General features: G+C 37.9%; 1 protein-coding gene across 18 annotated transcripts in view; it reads left to right on the forward strand.

The window, feature by feature from the left end:
- NCKAP5 (NCK associated protein 5) overlaps positions 1-27652 on the forward strand; it is a 909219-nt gene that overhangs the window by 303669 nt on the left and 577898 nt on the right. The window lies entirely within an intron of this gene.

Here is a 27652-nt window from a genome sequence, read left to right on the forward strand (position 1 = left end):
CTTATTGTAAGAGTTCATGAGAAGCCATTAATAGGTTTGGCAAAGGAGAGTTGGCATGATCAGGTTTACATTTTTAATAGATCACTCTGAATTTGGTTCTCAGTATGTACGAGCATCCATATCCTCCTAGATGTTGTTTATAGTTATGTAAATTGTTATTATTGGGAAAGTTAGATGGTTACAGGGAACTCTGTGTTCTAATTCTGCAACTTATTTTAAGTCTAAAATTATTTCAAACTGAAAAAAATAAAAGCTTGCTCTAGTTGCTGAGAACAGATAAGAGGTGGGCTGATTAGCGGACATTTGGTCCTTTCCAAAATATTTATGGAAACATTTGGTCTATGCCAACGGTCCTTGCAATTCAGTCCTATCATAAACATCCATGAGCATATTTGGAGCACAAGAAGCTATCCTTGATATTTGCTTCTGTCCAAAATGTCCGTGCTTAGAAAATATCCTTGGGTTCAAATAGCTCTGTTTATTTCTACTTTTGGTTTTTAGGATTACTACCCGAAAAATACTATCATGTTTTATTGGTCTAATAATTGTATTGTGGCTGTATTGCCAATAACAACCTTTCTTGCCTTAGTAGCTCAGTTGGTAATGTTACATGTTCGTGGGAGATGCGTCAGGGTTTAAATGTTGCAGAAGAGCAGGATTTATATTAACTGTGCCCACCAAATTACCCTATGGATGTTTTGGACAGGATCAAATATCCTCAAGAGAAGGGCCATTTGGAAACACAGAATTTGGAGATAAGACTAGTTCTGTGGTGCATGCAGGAGTTGAGGGCAAGATGGTGTGGAGATGTTAGGAAAAAATTAACTGATTCAAGAGATATTAAACTATAAGGCCAACAGGCTATTCTGGATATCTCATTTCTTTGTGTTCCATAGAAGATGAAGAGCAGACAGAGGACATTGGGGCCATCCTTCTAACACACAATTTCCCCCCTGTTAACTGCAAGCTTCTTCCTAGGGCAGTCAGAGTAGTGCCTGGGAAAAGCAAATTCATTCATCATGCTACCATCTCTTCACTTCTTTCTAGAGTAACGAGATCATGTTTCCCCAAAGCAAAGGCCACAGAATGGAGATTACAGGGTTTGAATTTATCACATACAAATAATTAAAATCTAGCCCATCTCACGTTTACTTTTTTGTTAGATGGAGAGAATGCAGTGAAAAGGGGAGAGTTAACAGGACATTTTTAGAATAAGAAGTGAAAGGTAGGGAAGCATATGTGCTCAAAATAAACTGCTTTTGAAAAAAATGTGCTTGAAAGTTGCTTTTTGAGAGCATATTTTCTATTACTCAATACAAGAGAGAAGACACCAGTACTGGAAGTCTTCTAACAGGAAATATTTTGGTATTTACTTATTTTTCCTTATTTGCTTGCACATCTTTGGAAATTTTCTAAACTTCAGCTCTTCTTTGTTATGCGTCTTCTGATTTCTTCTAAGTCCTTCCTATTTGAATAGGTTACAGTCTTGATAAGATAAATCACCTTCACTGGATATTGAATTTCATTCATTAACCATCAGCAGGAAATTGTCTGCATTGTTTTTTATACCATGAGGGTGGCAGGAGTCAGGAAGAGAAAGCGGTTCCTTTGCTTTGAGCAGTGTTTGGGCCTGTATTTCTCGTGATCGAGAGCATACAAATTGCAAATAGTATGTGTGAGTTAGTGGTGGCCTCAGTAGCAATGGTGGTTTGAGGATATAGAAAGTAATGAGCTTGGCACAGTATTGCTTTCACATTGTCATTCATAGTTTCTGAGAACTATTCCAATCAAAAAAATGAAATGTTGATTTTGTGTTTTGTCATATTATATGGCTGAAAAAATGAATGGGTAGAGATTCGTAATATTGGAATAATTTCTAAGCATTTTTTAAAAATAAAACTTTATATAAGAATAGTCCCCTGCTTACTAAAGGGTTATGTTCTAAAAGTCACTTGTTTAAAACTTGGAATAGATTTTTTTCAGCTTTATTCAGGTATAATTAGCAAATAAAAATTATATATATTTAGGGGTGTGTGTGTGTGTGTGTGTGTGTGTGTGTGTGTCTGTGTGTGTGGACACTTAAGGCCTACCCTGTTAGCAAATTTCAAGGAAATTCTGCCATTTGCTAGCATGGATGAACCTGGAGGACATTATGCTAAGTGGAATAAGCCAAACACAGAAAGACAAATACTGTATGATTTCATTTATATATGAAATCTAAAAAATTCAATCTCACAACCTAAGCAAACTTGCCAAGGATTTTCCAGTACCCTAACCACTTCTTTATCCCCAGTGATCTTTTGCTCTACTCCATCTCAACTCCCATGTCCTGTCCTGAACTACCTTCAAAATCACAATGTAATCATCCCACTTACAGACTGTAACCTTCTCTCTTCTCAGATGACTTTAGTAAGCATCCTAAATTTTCTGGAGGTCTTCAGTTCTTTGGTCCTATCACGGATTTTTTTTTTAATCCCTTGTCCAATTTACCTCCTTTAAAAATAAATCCACATCACCTACCACTGCACAACAATTACATTAGAATTGCTTGGGTGGAACCCAGATGTTAGTATCTTTCGAAGCTCCTTGGTGATTATGATGTATAGACAGGGTTGAGAAACATTGTTCCATCTTCTAAGCATCAAAACACTCAGTTCTCTAGTTAAGTTGAAGGGTAAGAAGTCTCTTTTAGATTTTTAATAAGCATTAATATGGATTTGAACAGGATCGTTCTGGCACTGGAGTAACCCTTATTAGCTGTAGCTTCAGGAACATGGAGAACTTAATAGAGGATACATTTTGACGTAGAAGGTTTTCTCCTTCCCAGAGGCTTCTTAAAGGCGAGTCTCTGTCATTATTCTCTAAGACAGTGGTTTTTAAATGATGCTCCAATGGCATAGTTACTGAGATCGTCAATTTGTATCTTTATGTGTAACCTCTCCCTCAAGCTATAGACTTTTGTATATCCTGCTGCCTACCTGACATTTCTACTTGGATGTCAATGAGTTTCACTTAAAATGACCAAAACTGAACTGATTTTCCCTGTGCACCTGCTCTTGCCTCAGTGTTCTCAATCTCAGTGAATGGTGTCACATAGTAGCTAAATTTAAGAGAAGTTCTTGAGATTGCCTTTGACTCCTCACTGGCCCTCTCGAATCCAATGCATCAATGACTTCTGGTCAGTCTACTTGTCTATTATATTCCAAACCTGAGCATTTTTCATCACTTCCACCACTCCAAGCCACTTTGACCTCTCACCTAGGTTACTGTACAACTCTCCTAATTGCTCATCCTGTTTTCACTTTTGCAGAGAGCACTTTTGCTGCAGTGCAGTGTTTCCTCTGCAAAGCAAAAAGACAGATTCTTTAAAAATATAAATCAGGTCATATCACTGCCCTGTTCAAAACTCTTCATTGACTCCCCCACCTCATGCATAAAAAATTTAAATTCCTCCCAGTGCCAGCAAAGCCCTATATGACTTCGCCCTCACCTACCTCTCCTCTCGCAGTGGCCTTTCTGTTCTTCAGGCATACAGGATATTTGCTGCCTCAGGGACCTCATGCTCACTGTTTCTTCCCCAATACTTCCAGCTCTCTACTTCATGAGTACATGGTATTTTTTTTTTTTTTTATCATTTAGGTCTCTGCTCAAATGTCATTAGCCAAAGAATTACTCTAACAACCTGCCTGAAATATTCACCATTCCCTTCAGCGTCCTTACCATGCTTTGCTTCTTCATGTCATATCCAGGTGTGAGTTGCAGCTGGCTTGTACTATTTCACAGAGCTGATTGTACACATCACATTGTCACGTCGATTGTGGCATCACATTGGTAGTTAGAGATTGTTCAGGGTGGAAGTATTCACAATACAGCAAAAGCTACAAATTAAGCTCTCCCTCCCCTAAGCTTGTTGTTAACATTTATAACACTATACCACTGCTCTCACTACATGAATTCAGATAATACACTTGTGTGTTTTCATGTGACTCCCTCAGTAGAATTTAAGCTCCTTGAACACAGGGACTTAAGTATGACTTTTGCATATGATCAAATCCTGTCTATGAAAGTACCTGGACATGGCTGGCATTCGGTCAGTGTTTAATGGATGGGTGGATGGATGGATGGATAGAAGTCAGATTTTGGTGGTCTCATTCCATAAAGTTTTTCAAAGGGTGGAATTTCTTATTTTTTTCTCTTATGATTTTCTTATACTGTTAGTATCTGCAATATCCCTCTGCTCCAAGCACAAGTAGTAACAGATTTTTATTTCTTTTTTATTTTCTTTTCTCTTTCCTTCCTTCCATCCATCCTCTCCCCCATCTTTGTCCTTTTTATCTTTTTCATTTCATTTCCTTTTGAAGGCATAGCATATTGGTCAGTTTCTGTTAATAAACTTTTTCTTTCTTTTACGTATCTAAATTAAACATATTTATATATATATATATATATTTTGGTATTCTGCAGGGTAGCCATAAAGTCTAGAAACTGAGGTAAATATACATAATGAATAGAACATCAATACTACATCACACTGCATTATATATTTGGTGACATAGCATGATAAGTTTATTGTGTTGTCTCTGTGAGTAGTGCCTAGTTTAAAGCACTGTGTAAATTGTAACAAGTGCAGTGATTAACACGGTGTGTCCATCGGTCACCACATCTGCATCTGTGACTCATTGCCTTAGAGAATTTGAGTTTCTAATTTTTGCTGAATAAACATTAACCTTTAGCTTACCCAGAAGATGGAAACAAGGGAATTTCGATCGGGTGAGTCTGCCGCCCACTTTACAAGATTACTTCCTTCTATTTAGTTTTGGAGATCATCTTTTCTTCTCACCTGTCTCTCATCGTTCTGATATGAAGAGATGGTACACCATCCTGTGGGAACTATTCTGGTGACCTTCCCCCAGCCTGTCAAGTGTGGACACTAACTAATCACTACAGGTGAAATCTTTCCAAAAGTCCCCTGGGTTTTCAGACTTTGCGGCCACCTGAAGAACATAGTGACCTTTAGGTGCTCTTTTCTCTGAGCACATTAGAGAACGCTTTTTCTAAAAGAGCTCACTTGGGATGCTGGAGCTAAATGATTCCACCCTGTACATGCTCAGTGCAGATGGGATGGAGTAGGGTCGGCATTGTTGAGCAACAGTCACAAAGCTGCAAGGGACTTTTCAAAGGACACAATACCTTTAAAAAAACCATAATAACATATGGCTAGATGAAGACAGCTCTCTGATCTTTCTCGCAGAGCTGATTCAGGGTAGGATAAAGAAGATCTGCATAAAAAGAAAAACAATTGGGAGGCAGACTTGTCTCTTGTCTCCTCCATATTGACCCAAAGTACATTCTACACCCTTTGTGTCACAAAGGACAGCATTTGTCACAATTTGGTTTGTGCATCATCTGCATAAGATCATTTGTGTAAGATACTAGTCATAATGTAGGGTTTTGGGTCACATCCTTGATCTGTTGCATCAAAATGTCGGTAAATGTGTTTTCTTCTCTTCTCTATTCCCTTTCCCTGAAGCCCTAAACAATGTTTAGCTCATCTTTTATTCTTTTATTCATCAATCATTGCTTACAATGATTAGGTTGAATCTTATGAAATTGCCAAGATCCGGCCACATTTAAATAGCAAAGATGGAAATTTAATGTGATTGTAAAGAGTGCTAAATTCCTGGTTCTATCCCAAGTGTTGGAAATGCAAAGACAAACAACAACAAACAACAAACAATCCTTGAACTCAAGATGTTCAGATTGTGGGTGGAGAGACCTAGGTAAAGAGATGGACAGGGGGTTATGTGTGCTGAGTGTTGTGCTACTTAACAGTTGGTACATCTGAATACCAGTATTGTGAAAAATAGATCTTTAAAATTATTTAGATAAATTCTCATTTAAAAGATTGATAATAGATTATTAAGGGAAGTTAGCATGACGTCATTGAGCTTGACGTCAGGAAGAAACATACACACACATTAGAATGATGATTTTCAATGGTGGATCTGGGAATGGGGAGGATAAGAATATGACGATCACCTGAGGGTCTCTACTGAATTGCATATTTCTCTTCCCGTGGCAGTATCTGCTATATTCGTCTAAGAAAGAGAGCCAGTTATCCACTCCCCTTAGAAGCATTGTCTGACAGTTATTGTTCATTGGGGGAGTAAGTCATAGCCTTCAAGGCTGTTGGCACAGGAAAAAAAATTGAGAGCTACTGCTCACTTCCAGAGTGATAAATCAGAGAGAGGTGCTAGGTCTGACTAAGTTGGTCATTTCTCATATTATATTTTGACATTCTTATGGTTATATATAGACTCTAATAAATGGTTATTTTATGGGATAAATGTAATCGTAGGGAATAACAAGAAATAAATTTGATCCAATGGTTTTAGTAATTTCATTCAGAAGTAGATGGCAGTTAATGGAATTGATAGTAGTGAGATGGGATAGTATCTAACTACAACAATTTTGGCGACGTTCCTTGAGAAACCTAGAAGTATTGGTGCTCCCAAGGTTGTGATTTGGCTACTGAGATAGGGAAGAAAATAGCGGCGCAATAAGGCATAGGGTTCCCAACCCCCAGGCTGTGGACTGGTACCAGTCCTTGGGCTATTAAACTGGGCCACACAGGATATAAGTGGCAGGCAGGCAAGCAAAGCTTCATCTGCATTTGCGGCCACTTCCCAGCGCCAGCATCGCCACCTCAGCTCCACCTCAGATCATCAGGTATTAGATTCTTATAGGAACACTAGTCCGTGGTGCCCAGAAGGTTGGGGACTGCTGCATAAGGCATGAGAAATGGAATGCTTAGGTGCTAGAATGCCTTCCCTTTTTCTAAATCCAGTTTTCAAATCCAGATTAATCTCATTCTTCTGCAAAGAAACCCCTGTCTACTCTGGCAAGTATTAGATCTCTGAACTCTTATTGTCTTCACTATTTTATATCACTCAAGTTATGTTTATTAAGGCCTACTATGATGGGTCATTCGTTACCTCTTTCTTGGATTTATCAACTAGATTGTAAAGATCTTTGAGGGCAGGTATTACATCCTATTTGTCTTCTCTTTCTCCATGCTCTGTCAAAACATATCCAGAATCATTTTTGTAAATAAAAATAGTTGAATCATATAGGATCCAATTTAATGAATGATTATATTTTAATAAATATTTACTGTAAAGAGAGGAGGAAGAAAAGAAGAAGGCTGAGATGAGATTCCCGATGTTTATAATACCATGAGCACTTTTGGAAAGAGTTTGGCTAGAGGAAGGGACTTTTGAGGGGAAAGGAGTTCTTTGAAACAAGAGTAGTTTTTCATTCTTAAAGTGATAGCTACAGTCTATTATCATCAATTTAAACATAAAGGTATTTACCTCCAAGCTATTTAAAAAAATGCTAATCAACTCCAGATAGTTGTGAATAACTTGCTATTACTGTGATCTAATGTAATTCTCAAGTGCTGGCCCTTTGCTTCATGTAAAGCTAGCCTTTGTGTGTGTCAGTTGGTATAATTAAAAAAATAATAATAATTTGCTGGCCAGGGAGTATGTATTTTGAGAATGGCATTGGGTGAGAATTGGCTTCCTAACCCCAGGAGGCTAATCTAATCAGATGATTGCGAGCAATGGAAACTGGATTTTCTTCTGAAACCAAACATTTAAAACCAAATACCATGCCAGGGTTTCTAGAATTGTAACTGGTATACACTGACACTCTTAATTAATTTGTTTTCTATAAAATGTATGGCCTACTTACAGGATGGAACAGAAAGGACAACTACCAGTGAAAGGCAGTTTAAAAAGAAAGTGAGATCAGTATTTTAAATAACTATTCTTCCTCAAAGTTAACATGCTAGCATTTTATCAGTTGCTAATTACAAACTGAAGAATCGCCTTGTCAAAAGACAGCCTATCTTTTCCACTCTGGCTCCAGATTTTCTTAATTATTTTCCCCCATTGGTATCAAGCAGAAGTCTATCTATCTGTCTTGGTAGAAATAAATTAATGGCTGCCATGGAGCATATTAGGACATTTGGTTAAAGTATGTCTACTCCTGTGTTCCTAACAGCCTAGCCTACTTTTTCAATTAGCTTCCCTTCACACACATAAAGATTCTTAAATGTCAAAAGTCATGGAATTCTTCCTTCCTCCTTCTTCTAAAGTCCAGGCCTTCAAAGACCAAAGCAACCCACTGTTTACATGCCTTATTAAAAATAGCTCAGGGGCATGGATACACAGCCCAGGGGACCTGTTTCATACATTTTTTTTTTTTTTTTAGTGACTTAACCTTGTGTTCTTTTTAAAGATCAAAAGAGAAAAGTTCCATAAACTTCTCATTACTTCTAGGAGATTCTTTCTTCTGGCAGATTCATTTTTAAAAAATGTATACAACTTAAAGTTTCTCTCTGTTACTAAAGAGACTTGAGGGAGGAGAGAGAAACAAAGAAGATGGATACTTAAATTCTCAAGAATTTATATTATATTAATGACCTATATTTTTCCCTGTATATAACCATAGCAGGATCATATAGAAAGGGAGAAGTGGCTTTGTATTTTAAAGAAGCATATGTGTCATAACAGCTTCTCTTGGAAAGAAAAACTACTTGGCTAGAGTAAAACAGATAATTCTTGGGTTCTAGTCTTGATGGCACCGCTGAACAATAGATCTCGTGCTTTAGCAAATCAGTTATGCCTGAATTTTCTTACATATCAAATAGGACTTATATTGTATTACCTTTGCTGGAATGCTGTGAGAATGAAAAACACTGATAAGTGACAGTGCAAAAGGATTTAATTTCAGAATGAGAGTTGCACTCACTATGAGACTGAGGTGCATAATCCAGGTGGCTAGTGTGAGTCTAGACTTTTAGGCTATAGATGCTTACGTAGTTTACTCTATTGTTAATGAGCTGCAATGCAGTGACAGTCCATGCATATGCATTATTTTACCTAGAAAAATTTCATTCTCATTAGTAAGAACTGGTGTGTTCTTATAGGATGCCGACATTTTGAAGATTCATTGGTAGCCTTAGAGAATAGCATGTTTGTATCACTTTGTACAGAACTTGGCCCCACTGCTTTACACCATCAAAAATCAAGTGCCTGTGAAAATATATTGCTATATATTTTTCCTTAACCAAATTATTCAAATTAAAAATGTGATATAAAGAAATAACATAATAAACTCATATAATTGTCTTCTTTAAATCATGTCCTTTAAATATTCTGAGAAACTTTACTATTACTTGTTAATATTGAAATCCAGACTTTTTAAAAATCTGATTCAAACATATGTACTTGATGGAATAAAACATGTTTAAATATCCGACTGTAGAAAACATTATGATATTTATTTATAGTCTAAAGAATACGTTATCAATTTTGAGGGTAAAATTGTTTAAGTATATGCATTCTCAGCTATAGCATAAAATTCATCATAAGAATGGTTCATCTTATCAAGGAGGTTGGAGATTGGTGTAATGAATATATCGGTTTGCTAGGATATCTAGCAAGTGGCTTAAACAGAGAAATATATTTGATCACAGTCCTGGAGGCTGGAAGTTTGAGATCAAGGTGTTAGTAGGTTTGGTTTCTTCTGAGGCCTCCCTCATAGGCTTGCAGACGGCTGCCTTCTGGTTGTGCATTCATATAGTTCTGTCCATGCACATATCTCATTCCTCTCTCTGTAATCTTCTAATAACGACAGCCAACAGTCATATTGGATTGGTGACTACCCCAACAATTCTATTTTAATATAATTACCTCTTTATAGGCCTCTCTCCAAATATAGTCCTATTCTGAATTTTGGTGGGACACAATTCAGCCCAAAACAATGAAGAATAATATTATTTCTATATTAGTCTGGTTTGAACCCGTTCCTGTAACAGAGACATTTAGCAGAGTATTAATGTAGAACTCTAATTTCTTAACTATTCTTTCCATAAACCTTCATTTTAAACTCAGTTACCTTGAATTTGGACCATCAAGTGCATGAGAAATATCAAGGCAATGAGGACTCTAAGGCCAGATGAAGTTCAATGAGTACAGCTAAACAGTGGCAGAGCTGGGTTTGCGACCCATGTATGCTGTGGGTAGATTGAATATGCCATGTGAAAAAAAAATGTCACATTGATGTATTTGTAAGTCATATCCTTTACAATAGTAAAAAGAAGAAAACTGGGCATGGGGTGGGGAGGGAGGCAGAAAGCACAGTTGAAAAGAGGCCTAGAGGTTATTATACTAAGTGAAATAAGTCAGACAGAGAAAGACGAATATGATATAATAACATATATACGTGAACTCTGAGAAGCAAAATCAACAAAACAGAAACAGACCATAGATACAGAGAAAAAAAATTGATGATTGCCAGTTGGAAGGGGCTGGGGGGCTGGGAGAAAAAAATGAAGGGATTAAGAAGTAAAAATTGGTAGGTACAAAATAATCATGGGGGTGTAAAGTACAGAATAGGGAGTATAGTCAATAATATTGTAGTAACTATTGCTACAATATTGTAATAGTGCCAGATGGGCACTAGACTTATCAGTGAGATCAATTCATAAATTATATAAATATTTAATCATTATGCTATATACCCGAAACTAATATAAAATAATATTAAATGTCAACTGTAATTGAAAAAAAAAATAATAGAGGCTTGATTTATAGTACAGCCATAGGAAGCTTATTGATTTATGACAGGAGCCTCTAAATAATTTGACAGTTTTGGTTATTTGGTACTTATAATAACGGTGTCACTTATATCTCTCTACTAGGATCATGGGGACAAATCTGGGTGACATTATTTAATGAATACCTCCCCTGTTCCTGGAGCAGTGAGACAAGGCACCTGTGCCCACCAGAGGCCTACTGGCTATCACTTTTAGAGGTGGAATCAACCTTATCAGCCATTTCTGTAGCAAGAGAATGAAAATAATTGATAAGTGACAGTGTTACTTAAGAAGTATAACCCTTCATTCTACAAAAAAGCTATTTCAAGGCTAGAGTGATGGGGAATTTACTCAAATCTCCTAGCTTATTATTACCTAATTTGAAATTAGGAAACCATCTTGTCAAACTGAATGGTTCTCCCTTTCACTTCATCTCACTAACTTCATTAATATATGTGAAAATATCATTTGTGTGCTTCTAATGTACCTTCCGTGGTTTCATACATTTCTCTCTGCAGTTCACCATGGCATTAAAGTAGATGAGGTTATTCACTTAAATTTGAAACCTGACCAAAACAATCATGTGAAAGGGCAAAATCATCAAGAAGCTCAATCATTGTGTCAAAACATAGTTACTTAAACTGTTTGCATTTGGCAGGGCAAATAGAAAGAAGAAAGCATGGCCTTTTGAACTAGCAAACTTGAGTTTGATTCCGGGCTCAGCCATTTACCAAGCTGTTTGATAGAGCACAAATTACATTCCTTGTCTGAGCCTGTTTCCTTATCTGTAAGAATGATAATAACAATAACTTCCTAGCCAGATAACTGTAAGAAATAGAAAAAAAAATATATGTTTTATTGAGTTTAATGCTTTGTATACTTCAGACATTCAGTAAATGGTACCTATCTTTTCCCTGCTTTTCTCTAGAAACTCTTAAGAAATAATGACTATTTTAGCAGATAGAAGATATGATTTTGCAACCCCCTGTACTGGTCAAAGGTCTACACCTTTTCATTCTTGGAATATCAAATACTTAAGTCTATAAATTTGAGAAATTCCCACCTACTTGAGTGCTGACATATATAATAATCAGCAATGTCTTTTCAAGAGCAAAATGCCTTGAGAAACACCAACTACTATGTAAAATGTCTAATGTGAAGCACAACTAACCATTTATTTTGCTTTAAGAAATTTATATCCCAATTTTATACTCTGATTGGCATATTAAATCAATTTTAGAACTGAGAAAATAAAATATCAGTTCTAATTACTTCAGTTAGCAAAGTAATTCTTAAAGATGGCAATAATTTTCATAATAGGCAATTGATTACAATAGTAATGGGTAGGAGAAGTGAATAATCATTTACGCTCAGCTTTTAATGGGCCTTTTTATGACAACACAGAATATGCAAAAATAAAGATATGTGTGCACAATCAATATATCATTTGGCTAAAATTAAAAAATAATTTATGGCTTCTTATTCTATATGTTTTTATAGAACAAATGATGGGTTTAAAATGAGATTTACAGTATTGGTAAAATATATACAGGACTAAGGAGCTCTGTGTAATTTCTTTTCTTTGGTGATATACCCAGTCCCTAAATACCAAACTGATTTTTACCTCTCTATATACATGAATTATAATATTCACAGCTTTTGCTTGCATATCCAACGAAAGGAGAGGAAAAAAAGTATACTCATCCCAGCTAAAGCACCAATTAGTGGTCAAATAGAAAGAATTACAGTTGACCCTCGAACAACATGGGGGTTCGTGTTGCTAGACCCCTGCACAGTTGAAAATCCGCACATAATTTTGACTCCCCAATCCTTAACTAATAATAGCCAATTGTTGACCAAAAAGAAGCCTCACTGATAACATAAACAGTCATCCCACATATTTCGTATATGTATTATGTACTGTACCCTTAAAATAAGCTAGATAAAAGAAACTTATTAAGAAAATTATCAGGAGAAGGAATTTCATTTATAGTATTTTTTGAAAAAAATGCATATAAATGGACCTAGACAATTCAAACTTGTGCTATTCAGGGTCAACTATACTATCAACCTAGGAACTAGGATGCGGGTTATATTTTTGTTGTGAAGGATAGCAATATTTCTGTCTGAAGTAAACTTTTTTTGCTTTGATTAAGAATGAAAAAGGAAGGAACTATATTGCAGCAATTATAGCTCAGAAAGCAGAGGTGGCCTACATTTATACCCTAGCTCCTTGGTATATACCACAGATACCATGAAAAGTTAGGCAAGTTATCTTTCCCCTCTGTGCCTAGATTTGAGTATCTATGAAATGCGGATTATCACAATGCTTACACCATTGGGCCACACAAAACCGAAGGAAGATACCTTATGTGAAACATTAAGCACAGTACATGTCACATAATTATCATTCAGTGAATGCTTGCCATTATTAAAGGGGGTCATGGACAACGACAAGTAAATGTACATGTGCTTGGATTTCTATACAAAGACCAGCTTGTTTAAACCCCAGGGTTTAAGCCAGCTGATCCCTCTTACCAAGGTGAAAAGTCTAACATCTATAAGCTGTCTTCTGCATTAGTGTGAGGGGTACCCTAATTCAGGAATTTTGCTAATTACTTTCTGGCAAGGCATCTATCTTTTGCCTCATACTTTAAATAAAGGAAATTCTTTATGTGTGAAAATATGGAGAAATGGTATAAGGCAGTGTAGAATGACAGGAGGAGCATGGACTTGGGAGCTAGACAATCATGGGCTGGATTCTCCCCACTCTGCCTCTCACTGTCTGTGTGACCTCAGATAAATTGTTCAACTTTTGTGAGCAATCACTTATAAATGAGGATAATGATACTTTCTGGGAAGATTCAACAGAATGAGATTAGGAACATCTGTCATGTGGCACGCCCTCCATGACAGATACTTTTAACCACTGTTACCATGATGGTGGTGGCACCATGCTATGCCAATTCAGTCCTCAGGAGGAATGTCTAACCCTTACAGAGTCAGCTTTACAGATATTAATAATTCACATGATCCTTTTAAAATCCATGTGAAGTAGAAATCATTAGTATTATTCCCCATTTTACAGATAAGGAAACTGAAGCACAAAGTGTCTGAGGGACTTTCCCAATGACAAACAACTAGCAAGTTATAGACCCAGGCTTTGAAGCCAACCTGGATGTCTCCAGCATCTGCACTCAAAGCACTTTAATAAATTGTCTCTCAAGGGACTGATAACTGGCTTTCCTCCCCTGCCTCTACTTCTTAAAGTAAATTGAGTCTCTTTTATAGTACTCGTCACGCTGCCTTGTGCTAGATCCACACATATGTACATGCCTGCTTTGGGAGGCTGCAGGGTCCTTCCTCATGTTTTCATTACTTTTAGTTACTCGAGGCACCCAGTGCAGCTCCCACATTATGTAGAAGAGCAACAAATCCTATAAAAAATGAGGCAAAGAAGATTTGAGAAGTTTTCCCTGACCAGACAGTATTGCCACATGTTGCTTAGCAATGCAATATGATTGACTCTCAGGAGTTTTTCAGACATGGTTATGGAAAGTGGTAAAGGAAAATGGGACAGTGCTGGATTGCCGCCACTCCTGATTCTACTACTGATTCAGCGATATTGAAAAGGTGACAGTGTGTGGCTAATATGGATAAGTAGTTGCAGAAATGAATGGTCATTGAGTATTTCTGCAAAACTTCACTTTCATAGTCTATTTGTTGAGTTCCTCAAGGTCGCGGCTTTTCCCAGTCATGGGAGGAAGGGGAGAGCACTTGATGTTCATTGGTGATATATTAAGGGCTGAGTGGTCTTCGAACCCAGGCCAAATGGCTCCATAAGCTATATGATCTTCCGGTGTACTATGTGCTCACCAATGGCCTTGTCACACCCCAGGATCCAGGTTTTACCTAAGAAAAAAAATAAAATAACTGGATCTATACACAATTATTCCTTTTTCCCTTCCCCCTGGGGGGGGGGGCTGGGGTGTGGGTGGGGATGGGGGTGGGATTGTTGGTTTGAAACAACTCTGAAAATGAATTAAGCCCCTAGTGCCTAAAATCTCTTAGAGCTGCTCGTCAGAGCAATAGAAATTACACTTTCTGAACTAACTCTGGGAAGATTTAATTTGTAGAGGCTTTGTGTTCATCCTGCCAATGAACATTAAGGGAAAATTTAGAGAACTGATTGCACATTTTAGGCTCATAATTATTCTGAAAAGAACTGTCAAGGATTCCTATTGCTGGATAATAGAAAGTCTGTTTTTTAAAGCTAGAATTTCCTCTAAAAAGAGAACCTTTTAGAGAAGTGGTGTTGAGTGCTACACCTCTGTGGTGATGGATTTGCTCCTGAGATGCTCGGCCCGCAGCTCGTCCATCTAACCTTGCACTGGGTATTGACATGCTGTCCAACTCTGAACAAGTCGTTTAACCTCCCACCTCAGGTCACCCATCTGTGAAGCAAGGGAGAGGTTACAGCTCTGCTCTAGAAGTTAAAAAATTGCAGGGTACAGGAAGCACCTATAATTTTTATTCTGGAATACCAAGGCTAAGGGCATATGCATGGATATAAATTTCTGTTTATCACTAACTCACAAATATTTAAAAATAATTTTGTCTAATAACATGGAAAACTTTTCTAAAATGTTAAGTCATAGGCATAAACATGCCAAGAATTATATCTTTATATAATGACTATGCGATTATTGCCTCAGGGTCTGTATTCTAAAAGTGCATTTTCTTTATAAGAAATTAGAGACTAGATCATGGGACTGACTCCAGGAAAAGCACTGAACTTTGTTTCTTTGGCTGAATTGAGAATACGCTCTTCTAAAAATGGGGCATTAAACCTGATTCTAGTTAATTAGGTGCATCAGTTCCTTGCTGTATTTATTTAGAATGGAGTGTTTCATTTAGCGCTTGGTAGCGTTCACAAGGCAATTTCTTTAGCACAGACAGACAGGCAAAGGGTCATTAAAAATAACTCTAGAGGAAATGTTATAAAGGACATATTTTGTCAGGGCACTTGACTCTCCAGCGTAGAAACAATTAAGACATTCGCCTTAGATATCAAGCTCCAAAGGGACACTTGGAGGTTTTCCTTAGGGTGCACTTTCTCTATCACCTAGAATCTCCTTTGTTGATTGTTCTGAGACGGTGGAGTTAGATGGGAGTTGACACATATGTGACACATACGTGAGCTAAACATAGCTGCCTGGGAAAGAAATGTTATTCTTGACAGTTTTGTAAATAGCACCCACTCCCTTCAGCTGTAAAACTATCCGGGGAATAGCCCAACCTCCACTCCGGGGTCACTGACCTCAAACCAAGGGAATAGGAAGGGAAAGTCATTATGTTATCTTCCCAGTTTTTTTGTTGCTTTATGTGGGGGAATGTGGGGTGCTCCCTTGAGGGGCAGATGATGGTTACTGGAAGAGCACTCTTGTTTTGCAGCTTTCCTTAATGGGCACCTTAGGTGACACCGACCTGCAGTGCAGTTGCTGTCACGAAGTTTCAGCCACTTTAAACCAGTCCTGGGCTGGCTCTTTGCGCACTTAAGTGGAAAAGCAGCACCCACGTCATCCCTAAGATTTAGCGGGAACACAACAATTACTTCCCTTTCAACGGCAGGTGATGCATTTGCCACCATGGAATATGACACACTGCTGCTCTCAGTCATAACAGGAGCAGCGGGAGGGAAACACGAGAGGAAATAGGAAATGTCAAAGAGCTCGGGGTTGGAAATTGCATTTTGCAGATGCCATTAAGCTCTGTCAGGAGAGAAGATGAAAATGCTAATTGGCAGATTTAGTTATGTTTTATTTTCTGTGAGTTGCTGAGTAAGTCATCAGATGATGCTGTTTAATCATTAATGTAAAACTTTGGAGAAATCCTTCAATTGTTTGCTATTCATCTTTTACCCTCTCCACAAAGGTGTCTTAAATAACTATACCCTACCAACAAAAAAAGGAGAAAGAGTATAAATATTTATATTCAGTCCAAGATCTTCACAGCACAAGAATATTAATTATAGTGTAAAAAATTGTTATCAGTCAGAGACAATTAGGATATTTTTTTCTATTTTACCTAAAACTATGCATACATACACATACGTACACATGAACTGTGTAGTCATATTCATCCGGAGTTTTATCCTCTATAAAATGAGTTTAATAATAGTATATACCATATACTACTGATGTGTGTGTGTGAGTGTGTGTGCATCTGTGTGTGAATTAAATAAGTTAATATATGTGCATGGTACAGAGTATATGCTCAATATTTTTTAGCAGCCAATAACACTATATGATGCAGAAAGTTTTACATACAAAACGAAGTTATTAAAAGACCTGAAAACTATTTTTGCTTTTAATTAATAGATGTTTTATGCTATAAATGTGTACTTTTATAAGGCAACACACATCTTTTTAAAACATTAACTATAGATAAGGGGGAAAAAAAGGCCTTGTCTTCTTGCCCACATTCCCTTTCAGATCTGGAAAATAATGCCCAGTATTACATTCTCCGTACTTTTCATAGCATCTTAGCCACTGACCTCTCAGGTCAAAGGTTAATTGGAGAACCTTTAAACAACACAGATTCCTCAGACTTGTCCCAAACCTAACATCAGAAGAGCAGAATCCATATTTTAAGGTGATTTCACAGGGCTGGACAGAACAGTGGCCCTAAGTGAATGCTGCTTTCCCGTACATTTGGAATTTAGTACATAGGGGTCTATATTATTCGTTCGCTAGTGCTGCCATCACAAAGTACCAACTACCATAGACTGGGGGACTTAAACAATAGGAATTAATTTTCTCACACTTCTGCAGGCTATAAGTTCAAGATCAAGGCATTGCCAAGGTCAGAGTCATTCTGAGGCTTCTCTCCTTGCCTTGCAGATGCCTGTCTTTTCCTGATGTCTCCACATGGTGTTCCCCTCTGGGTCCGTTTGTGTCCTAATCTCTTCTTCTAAGGACACCAACTATATTGGATTAGATTCAATCCAAAGACATTATTTAATATTAATTACTTCTTTAGAGGCCATATCTTCAGATACGGTCATATTCTGAGGTACTGGGAGTTAGGACTTAAAATATCTGAATTGGGGGGTGGGAGAGGTGGGGACAGAATTCAGCCCATAGTAGGGTCCTTTGTCTTTAGTGTACCAACATTCAGGGACATTCAGGTTACAAGATGCACACAGTGCATCTCAGCATTAGCTCTGATGAATAAATAAATTAATAGAGCAATCATTTAACATGTGATTGTGTAAATATTCTCCCTCTTACATAATATGAATTTTGACAATTGGGTGGGTTATGTTACACCCATTGGTCAGTTCTCTTTTGTTTCTCTCCAAATGCCTTGCCCATCTCCCACCTCTGTCTTTTGTTGGATTTATTCTTTTTTCTTCAAGACTGGCCATTCTTTATTAAAATGGATGGTGTCTTTAATAGGTGAATTCCAACCCAAGCTCCTCTGTTTATATTTCCGTTATTTTTTCGTGCCCTGAGTCAACTGAGGCATATTTGGTACTCCCTCTTCTTTAAATGCTTTCCCTAGCTCCTCTTCCCTTGCCCATTGGCCACTTGGCATCTCTTACTTGCTCCTTGTTCACTGGTGGGCCTGAGGATAGAGAAGTGGGAGTAACTAATAAGGCCAGACAGGAAGGCTGAATCATTCCTAATGGTTCTCTCAGTGTAGTCTCTATATTGGAAGAGCCCAAGTGTTCCTCTTCTTATGCTTCTTCAACAACTTGATGAAAACTTTATTCTATTTTTTGAAAGTTAATGGAGAACATTTAATAGCTGATACATATGTGGGTTAAGGAAACATGTAAGGGAGCTCTAAATGCTTCCTTAAACTAATTCCTTTCTCTTTTCTTACTTTTTCTTTATAATAAGAGGTTCATAGTAACTACAGGGCATTTCCACATAAAGGGTATATTTAATCATTTGTCCTTTGATTATGGACACCCTAGGGGAATACAATTTTAATATTATGATTGCCGTAAGTTTTTCTGTCCATGAAAGTTCCCAGCATTTAATGATATTTCAGTAATGCTCATCTGAGGTTGAAATGCAAGTTCATTTTAAATTAAACATAAGGCATGCATCGAATCTACCCTTCAAATAATATGTATATATATTTTTCCATTTGTAGATGAATCTATAGACCTCACTGGATGAGTTGGTTGCTTTCACTTTTTGTTATCAACACATCATAATTGAATTCACAGGGTCTGAATTTTTCCCCCATGCTTCTATTACGTGATCATTATTTTATGGTCTTATATTTAACACTTTGGCTGTCAAAGTTTGTCAAGTACTGCCCAGGGCCTGGAGACTCCAGGATCTGTATCTGGTGGCAAGAGAAGTCACAAAGCTCTAATCACTTTTAACTTACTTCTAGTTCTACCTTTGTCATTGAGTCTTGATTTGTTTTTCTCTTAAACTATGTTGTTTTAAATATCTTGAGTCTCATAAGAGCTCAGTTGCTTGTTGAAAACAAAATACATAAAAATCCCAAACTGTGTCAAGTTTCTGTATATTGTGTTACCTCCATTCCCCCATTCTCTATTTTCCACCTGAAACTGGCTTAATGAGAGCAATGTTTGGTGAATTTGAGGACAGAGTACAGGATTTCCCACTCGCAGGACCTTCTGTAAATCAACACAGGAGTACCGTCGTCTGCTCTGCAGTGAGAGGCAGCATGTTGCAGTGGAAAGGACACCGCTTTGGAGGTAGAAGGACGTGGTTTCAAATGTTGGTTCTATCATCTAGATAACCTCAGGCTGAATGGACATAGGTGAAGAATAGGTTAATGACCACTGATTGAGCTCTGAGGATGTAGATGGTACCTGGTCTACATCACAGTTTCTCGACACCATTGATATTTTAGACTTGATAATTCTTTGTTGTGGGAACAGTCCTGAGCATTGTAGATGTATAGCAGCATCCCTGGCTTCTACCTACTAGCTGCCAGTACCACCTTCCTTCCCTACTCCTCCCCCAAGGTATGACAACCAAAACTGTCTCTAATGGTACAAAATTTTCCCAGTGAGAAGTGCTGATCTACGAGCATCACTTGAAGGCCTCCCAGGAGGAGCGCTTTAGGAGTGAATATTCCAATTATCTTAAGAAGAATCCAAGGCTATGGAAGGAAATATATTTAAGGATGTTTTAAAGGCCCTACAAATTTTAGGCAACTATATTAAATACATTTACCAGTTTTTTAAAAGATACAGAAAATCTTAAATGCTGTTTTCCCAGAACCTAGAAATGAGAGTGTTATCAGTTCTGTCCGTTTATTCCATTACTAAAACTGTTTTTGCATTTTGTGAGTCCTCAAAAACAAACTTTTTTCTCAGACCAATCAATGTGTTGGGTTTACAAGTGAACAGGGTCAGGACTCTACACTTACTCTTGGAAACACTGATGCCATTAAATAGCAGCACCACTGGGGTGCTATTACAGTCCCTTGGCCTGGAAGTAGGATTTAAATAATTCTGAAGTTCTTTCTTAAAAATGGAGAGAAAAAGTAAAAACAATCGCAGATGCTACATATGCAGCATTTGGTAGCAAGTTTTTAGGAGGGAAAAAGAAACAGCCTACATGGGAGCCGTTGTGTGTTTTCAACTGCTAAACACCAAATTCAGGCAGGATCAGAGCTAGTTGCTGAGGGCAGTGTGTCACTCTAAATTCCTGGCGTTGTCCATTTTTGCCTGCCCTTATGAATTACCTGGGTTTGCCTGATAAATCCCCAAGTCTCTTTTCTAAAGATTCTGACTCAGAAGTTTTGAGGTTGTGCCCAGAAATGGGTAATTTTAAGAAGCTCCCCAAGTGAACTTTATGATCAAATAGGCTTACGAAACACCGAAGTCTAAACCCTTGCTACTCAGAATGTGACCCACAAGCCAGCGGCAGTAAATGAGAGTTTGTTAGGATCAGATTCTGAGTCCAAAGGTCTGAGGTAGGTCCTAAGACTCTGCATTTCTAACCACACCTAGGAGATGCTGATGCTTTAGGCTTGTGCCCTCCACTTTGGGTAGAGAGGATCCTGGTGACTTGAGGCAGGAGATGGAATGTGAGATGAGTCATCATTAAATCCACTGTGTGTCCGATGCCCTGACTCTCACAGGCAGGTCACTGGAAATGGGATAATGGTCCATGAAGATGGGGGTGGGGGAATGACAGAATTCTTCATTACTAATATCTACAACATCCAGAATTCCAGGTTTCTGTAAAGCATTCAAATGAAGAGCCGGAAAGTATCTTTGAGGGAAGGTAGAACTGTTATCTGCTGTTTCAGGACTCCGGCCCTCATTGTCTGCATTTTATCAGCTCTATGGCAGGCTTTGTTGCTCTTCAATCAGAGGTATCCTAAGTAGCTGCTGTATGTCTGCCAGAAATGCTGAGCCATTCTTCCCTAAAGCAGTCTACCCTCCAGAATGAGCGACAAAAGAGAATTGCTTATACGTCTTTATTATATAAAGATTACATTTCTTTATGATTGTGACCGCTGGATGGAAGCATCATTACTGGGTCCATAGTGACATGTATTGGATGGTTTCACCTTAAACGACTGTAGCTCACATCATCAGCAGGTGTTTTTTTTGTTTTGTTTTTTGTTTGTTTGTTTGTTTGTTTTTCCCAATAATATCAGGTAAAAGAGAACACTTCAGGCATGTTGAAGAAGGGGAAGGTGGCTAAAAGGCACCAAGTGATGGGCCCAGGTGGCGGTGATGGCTATAACAAATGCTGAAGCTGTTAGCCCTTCACACATTAGTTTCTGCAAAGCTTTATAGACTGTGACTGGGTTCAGAATCCATCTTTGAACCATTTGACATCTCCAGAGGCATGTGATTGCCTCCAGCTGTTTTGCATTCAGGTCTCAGGCTCCACCGTGGGAGTGGGGATAGAAAGCCACAGGGTAGAGGAGTGAGTCACCCAAAGAAAAGGACTTTATGCTTTCCAAAATTATACATGTCCACTGCATGCACCCACCTATAACTCTGAGCAACACAATTCTCCTTAAACCAATCAGTATAGTAGAGTGGTCTATAGAAGCTGCAGATGCAAGAGCTTAGGGAAGGGAGGGTTGAAATCATAAAAAATGAGTTATAGTACATGAAAATCTCTCAGAAAACATCATCTCAAAGGCCCTGTACTGAGAATGAAAGCCAGTGTCTATTAGAAGAGTACTTTCTTGTTAGGCTGTGGTAGACATTGAGGGGACTGTATAAATGCAATCTTTGCAAGCTGCAATCATCTAATCTTTATACAGTATTCAAATCCATCCTGCCTCAAAGGTTAGCACACACACTTTGGAGACACTAAGTCCTGGTTCCAGTTTCTCTGGCTCTCCCTCACTCACTGTGTCCAGTTCAGAAAGTGGCTTAACATGTTAAAGCTGTAGTTCCTCATTTTTGAAGATAACAGTGCCTTCTCCCTCCTTCACTGATAGTTATAAAGATTATATATGGCAGTGATGAAGGGGACCCTATTTTATCATCATTATATGCAATAGCTCCCAGCTCTATATAGCTGATGCTCAGCAGTTTGTTGAGTGAATAAATACATGAGTTCTAAAATTCTTGGCATGCAGTATGTGCTTTGAAATATGTACTTTCATATTTTCTTACTTGATTAAAACTGATACTCATGTGTGACTGTAACAATTTCATTGTATTGGCTAAAACTAGGCCTTCTTTGTGAAGCCCAAGTAAAGTCTTTGAAGAAATCCTGGGAATTTCTCTCTGTGCCTGGTGTCAGAAGCTCATCTCCAGGCCACATGACTAGGAAGCTATGGCGTGGCCGAAAGTTTCCAGAGTCCTTTCCGGCAGTTGCATCTGACTCAGCCAGCTATGAAACAGACTTTCCTACTCTCACAACATCCTTTAAAATATTTTTTGTTTAATTTCAAGTAAATATTTTTAAATGATTTTTCTCAGTGAGTCAGTTTCGCAGTCACAAATACGCTCAAAGAAACGTAGGTGCCATTCAGGCCTCCACACTATCAAAGCTGGGTGTTTCCATTCCCTTGTGCCATCCCAAAGGGGGAATTGTTTGCATAGTAGGCCTGATTTGCTCCTCATCCACTTCTGGTTTGTGCAGGGATAGTAGGTAAGTTAAATTTAATGCAGTCCAGCCTTCTTGAAGTTTTAGTTTCAAATTTTGGTTGTAGCTTGGAAACCTGATGAGGTCAAAGAGGTATGTGAGGGCAGGCATTTTTAGAATTCTAATCTGGAAATCAAGATTTCTATCTGGAGCTCAGGATCTATCTCAGACAGCTAAGATAACTTTATGCCCCTCCCAGAAGAGTTTCTCTGGGCATGATTTAAAATTGCTGATGCCAGGCCCTGGGTAGGACAAGCACTTCTCACAGTGAGAAGCTGAGATCAGCTAAACACTTGGGTCTTATAGAAAAGTATTGGGAATATTGTTGTCGTTGTTGTTGTTGTTGTTGTTGTTATTATTATTATTATTATTATTATTATTATTATTAAACATATGTCCATAGGGCCTCTGCCCTTTAAAAATGGGATTTGAGCTGGGATAGTGATTAAGTTTAATTTACCTCTCTGTCAGAATCCCTAGACAATTGTGCTGGCTCTGCTCCTTTTAGCAGCTGTAACAAAAATGTGAGAGAAGAGAGATAAGATATATGAATTGTCTGTTTTTGTGATTCGTACAGCTGGTATTTGTTGAGGTTTCTCTTTGTGCCGGACACTATCTTAATAATTTTACGTGGCTTTTCTGATTTAATTTATTTTTACTGGTTTCATGTCATCACCAAAATGGAGTTAAAGAGAATTATCAAATACCCATATATTATATAAATTATTATCTTATTTACTAAATCATTTTCCCTACTTTTACCCAAACTGGGAACTATTTGAAAACATACTTGTAATAAACATTCAACAAATGTTTGTTGAATAAATGATTGGAAGAAGGATGGATGGATAGGTGGTCTAGATGTAAAAAATATTAATTCCACACTTAAAATCATAGAGGCCTTAGAACCTACATTTAAGGTCTTGTCCTGTGAGTCTCAAAGTGTGTTTCCTAGATGAGAAGTCTCACCATCAACTGGGAAATTGTGAGAAATGCAAATTATCAGTTCTTATCCAAGGTGTGCTGAATCAGAAACTGGGGGTTGCGCCCAGCAATCTATATTTTAACAAGCACTCCAGGTGCTTGTTAAAATATAGATTTCACTGAAGTTTGCTAACCACTGGTCTGGCCCTACCTCCTCATTTTATAAATAAGAAAATGGAAACCCAGAGCCGTTGAGGTTCACATAGCTTGTTTGCATCCGATCCCAATACGGAGTATCACATGTATAGTGGATACTGAAATAACTGTTGGTTTAACTACTGGTGTTTTTACAGATTAGAAGGGCTATGTCTATTTAATCAAATCTATTGACTTTCTGCTAAGCAAACCTAGTATATGTAAAATGGGCTTTAGAAAAATGATGAATTAGAGTGATATTCACTTTACAAAATTGAATCCATTCAATCTATAAAAATTAGATACGCATGCAATATTTACAGGAACAACTTTGGGTAAACTTAATGCACACAATTTATGATTTAGCTAATTAAGTTTAATATTGGGCTAAGGGAAGATATAGTTATAGTTAATGTTGAGAAAGCAGGCCTGTTAGAGTGAATTTAATAACTATTGCTTTGGAATTGGGACTTGATCTGATTACTGTCCTAGTTTTTATTTCATTTTTATTTTATTTTTTTGAAGCGGGTTGGAGGGAGAAGGGTTAAACACATTGTATGTGTCTAAGAAGTATTTTTTAATTGTCAAGTTTGGGATGTAGCAAGAAGAGGGTAGGTGACTGAGCTATTGAAACCAAAGAAGTCAGGCGCTTTTAACAGCCAGTCACAACAGGAGATTAGATGTGTCTATGTATCAACACCAGGCAGACATGGCCCTTTTATCATTCATTTTTCTCTTTTCTTTTTATAAAATATCTCTACCATATCTGTCTTATCAAATCTAAGAGATAAATGCAGCTTTCAAATACTAGAGTTTCCTCCTAGCTTTAGTATAGCTTTGGCTACTTCTTTTAGCCAAAAACATGCTACTAAAATCTGTTTTTCTGTCATTATGTACTCAGTACTAATACGACAAAGTGCTTGACTGTGCTCTAGGACCTAAAACAACAGAATTATGCCCAGAGCTTTGTGATCCTTTGATAAATGACCATGTGAAATTTCAAAAGTACAGCATTTACGTCTAATAGGAGACAGCTAAGTATATTTTAAGTAATAAAGCTGAGACCTCGATAATGAATCGGTGTAGAGTGAATGTAAACCAAGTATGTAATTGAATCTAACCTGGTTGAAGCGTTGGTCCCATCGAAAGATACTGAGGAGCAGTAATTGTTCTCAGCACAGCACAGGGTGAGGGAATGGCTGTGACACTAAGCTAACTGATCTACCTATGGGGCTCCTATCTGGGGGTGGTGTTGACAATAGGAGCCCTCTGAGAATGAGCCCTCGGGAAGAGAGTGAGCCTTCGGTTCTAGAGCAGCTCACCTGGGATAAAACAAGATCTGAATCGGTGATTGGCCTTACTAGAAGAAGCATCTGCGTTTTTAGTGGGTAGTGGGTGAGCAAAAATGTCTCCTGGACAGTAGCACTAAAGTTTAGGGCTGAGCCTACTCCCAGGGAGAAAATTGGAACATTTTTTGAGAAAAACTGCAGCCTCATAGCAAGGAATGTGCAAATAGAGCAGGAGTAATAGAGGAAAGTGTGATCATGGTAGAGTGGCCAATGACCCAGTTTGCCCAGTTTGGGTTGGCATAGAAAGTTTCCTGCCCTAAGAAACCTCTGGATCCTGGGCCCAAAGGGATGGGCTACGGCTCATGTGGCCACGAGGCATTTAGAGCCGAATTCCCAGATTTCCCATCAAGGAGAGTGGACACAGAACTTTGCCAGCAAGAGGAAGTCTAATGTCCACCTACAGTGGGGGTGTTTATAGAGTGAGTGAGTCAGGGAGAGCTAATGAGCTAGAGCAGTCCAAATTCTCTCCAGCATGGCTGGGGCAGGCAGGAACTGGGTAGTAATAAGACTTTAGAGACATTCCACAATAGAAGTTCAGCTTTATTTTTCTGGTAAATAGTAAATAATAGCACTGAGTCCTTCTTAAATAATCAGAGGCAAAAAGACACTGTTTGGTGAGTGACAACTGAGAGAGCCTAGTGCAAAAAACAGAGGCTCCTTGGTCTCTACTTCCTGTGATTTTTGCATCCATACATGTGCAATCAAAAGAATCACACAATCCTCCACCTCTCCTTGCAGTTGGTTTTTCGTTTGACCTAACTGAATAACAATACTGGAGGCTGGAATTAGATTCACCTGCAGTTTACCCTCAATTTGCAGCCCTTCAGCCATAAAAAGGAGGGTCCTTTTCATGTTAACTAGCCTTATTCTGAGTGTGATTCCTTATTATAGTAAATTTAACTTTGCATGAAAAACATGGTAACTAATTATGTGACATTTGCATACTCAGAACAAATTCCCAAAAATATTTGCATAAATTTCCTGATGTTCTTTTCAACTCAACAGCCTTATCATAGTAAATTGGCTTTCTAAATTGATTTAACACATCTGCCTTGTAAAAGTGTGGCTAATTTTCATCAAAAATAAGAAATTGGACAGTTAAATTATTATCCACTGGTAAGTGAACGGCTTGTATTGCTATGTATTTGTAAAAAAAAAAAAAAAAAAGGAGTTTCTGTTTGGGGTGATTGTCATGACTCTTTGGATCCCAAACATTGCACAGTCCATTCATTGAAGGGTTTTAGTCACTCAATGCTTTTAAGAGGGGATACTTAAAAATTAAAAAGTAACTGCACAGGTGAACCTGCTACCATTATATTAATCAGAGGTACTGATTTCATTCTGATTTTTAAAATGATACCCTCATCATTAGTACAAATGTTGGCTTCACAGCAATGCAGCTGTTGCTTATTTTGCATTGAGATATACTTAAATATATATATATATATATTTTTAAGAAAATGAATACTCAATACTGAAGGCAACTCATAAAACTAAAGTAATTCGTTAATACTAAATTAGGGGCACATGTGAGTAATAAGTAGCTAAAATGATTATAGCTACTATACTTTATTGACCTGTTAATTTTTTTAACCATTTATTAAACAGTGGTTCTCAAAGTTAAGTAGGATCAGAATCCCTTGCTACAAACTCATTGCTGGATCTCACCTGTAGAGTTTCTGATTCAGTGGGTATGGGGAAAAACCCGAGAGTTTGCATTTCTAACCATTTTGCAGGTGATGCTAATGCTGCTGGTCAAGAGACAACACTGGGAGAAACATTGAATTAGATCTTAATTATCAGAAGAATGTATTTTTTTGAAGTGGGTATTTAGCAGAGGCTAAAGGACCATTTTGGTAAAATCTGGCAGAGCCAATAGGAAAAGACCAGCAGGTGCTCAGGTGATGGGAAATGATGAGTTGCTGGGTCACGGACCCTGCTTCTCATCAGGGGTGGACTGGCACAGAGATATGAGTTCCAGGCTCAAGGTCTCTCTCTAAATTAAAAGTTGCTATGTGTTATGGTATTTCTCTCTAGACTATGGTATTCCTTAGTCTCCTGTAACCATATACTTAATTTGTCTTGCCCTTTAAGAGAGAAGAAACTCCTTCCCCACCCTTCCACCCCCGACCTTCCACCCCCTGAATCAGAGACTTTCCACTGTCGGGGCAAGAAGGTTTTCTAATTACCTTTCAAACAAGAGAACAGTACTGTGTCCTTCAGACTGTATCAGCCTCTAGGTTACCACTAATAAAAGTACTTTTTAATTAGGATAGCAAATTATTTTGTACCACAAGACATTTGGGACACTTTGGATGAGAATCTGAAATTTCTTCACATATAACAAGCTACGGAGTTGAGAGTGCTAGGTGCCAAAACCCAGAACATATTTAATC

This window comes from Rousettus aegyptiacus, unplaced genomic scaffold, assembly GCF_014176215.1.
Source record: "Rousettus aegyptiacus isolate mRouAeg1 unplaced genomic scaffold, mRouAeg1.p scaffold_m13_p_2, whole genome shotgun sequence".
NCBI classification, from domain to species: Eukaryota; Metazoa; Chordata; class Mammalia; order Chiroptera; family Pteropodidae; genus Rousettus; species Rousettus aegyptiacus.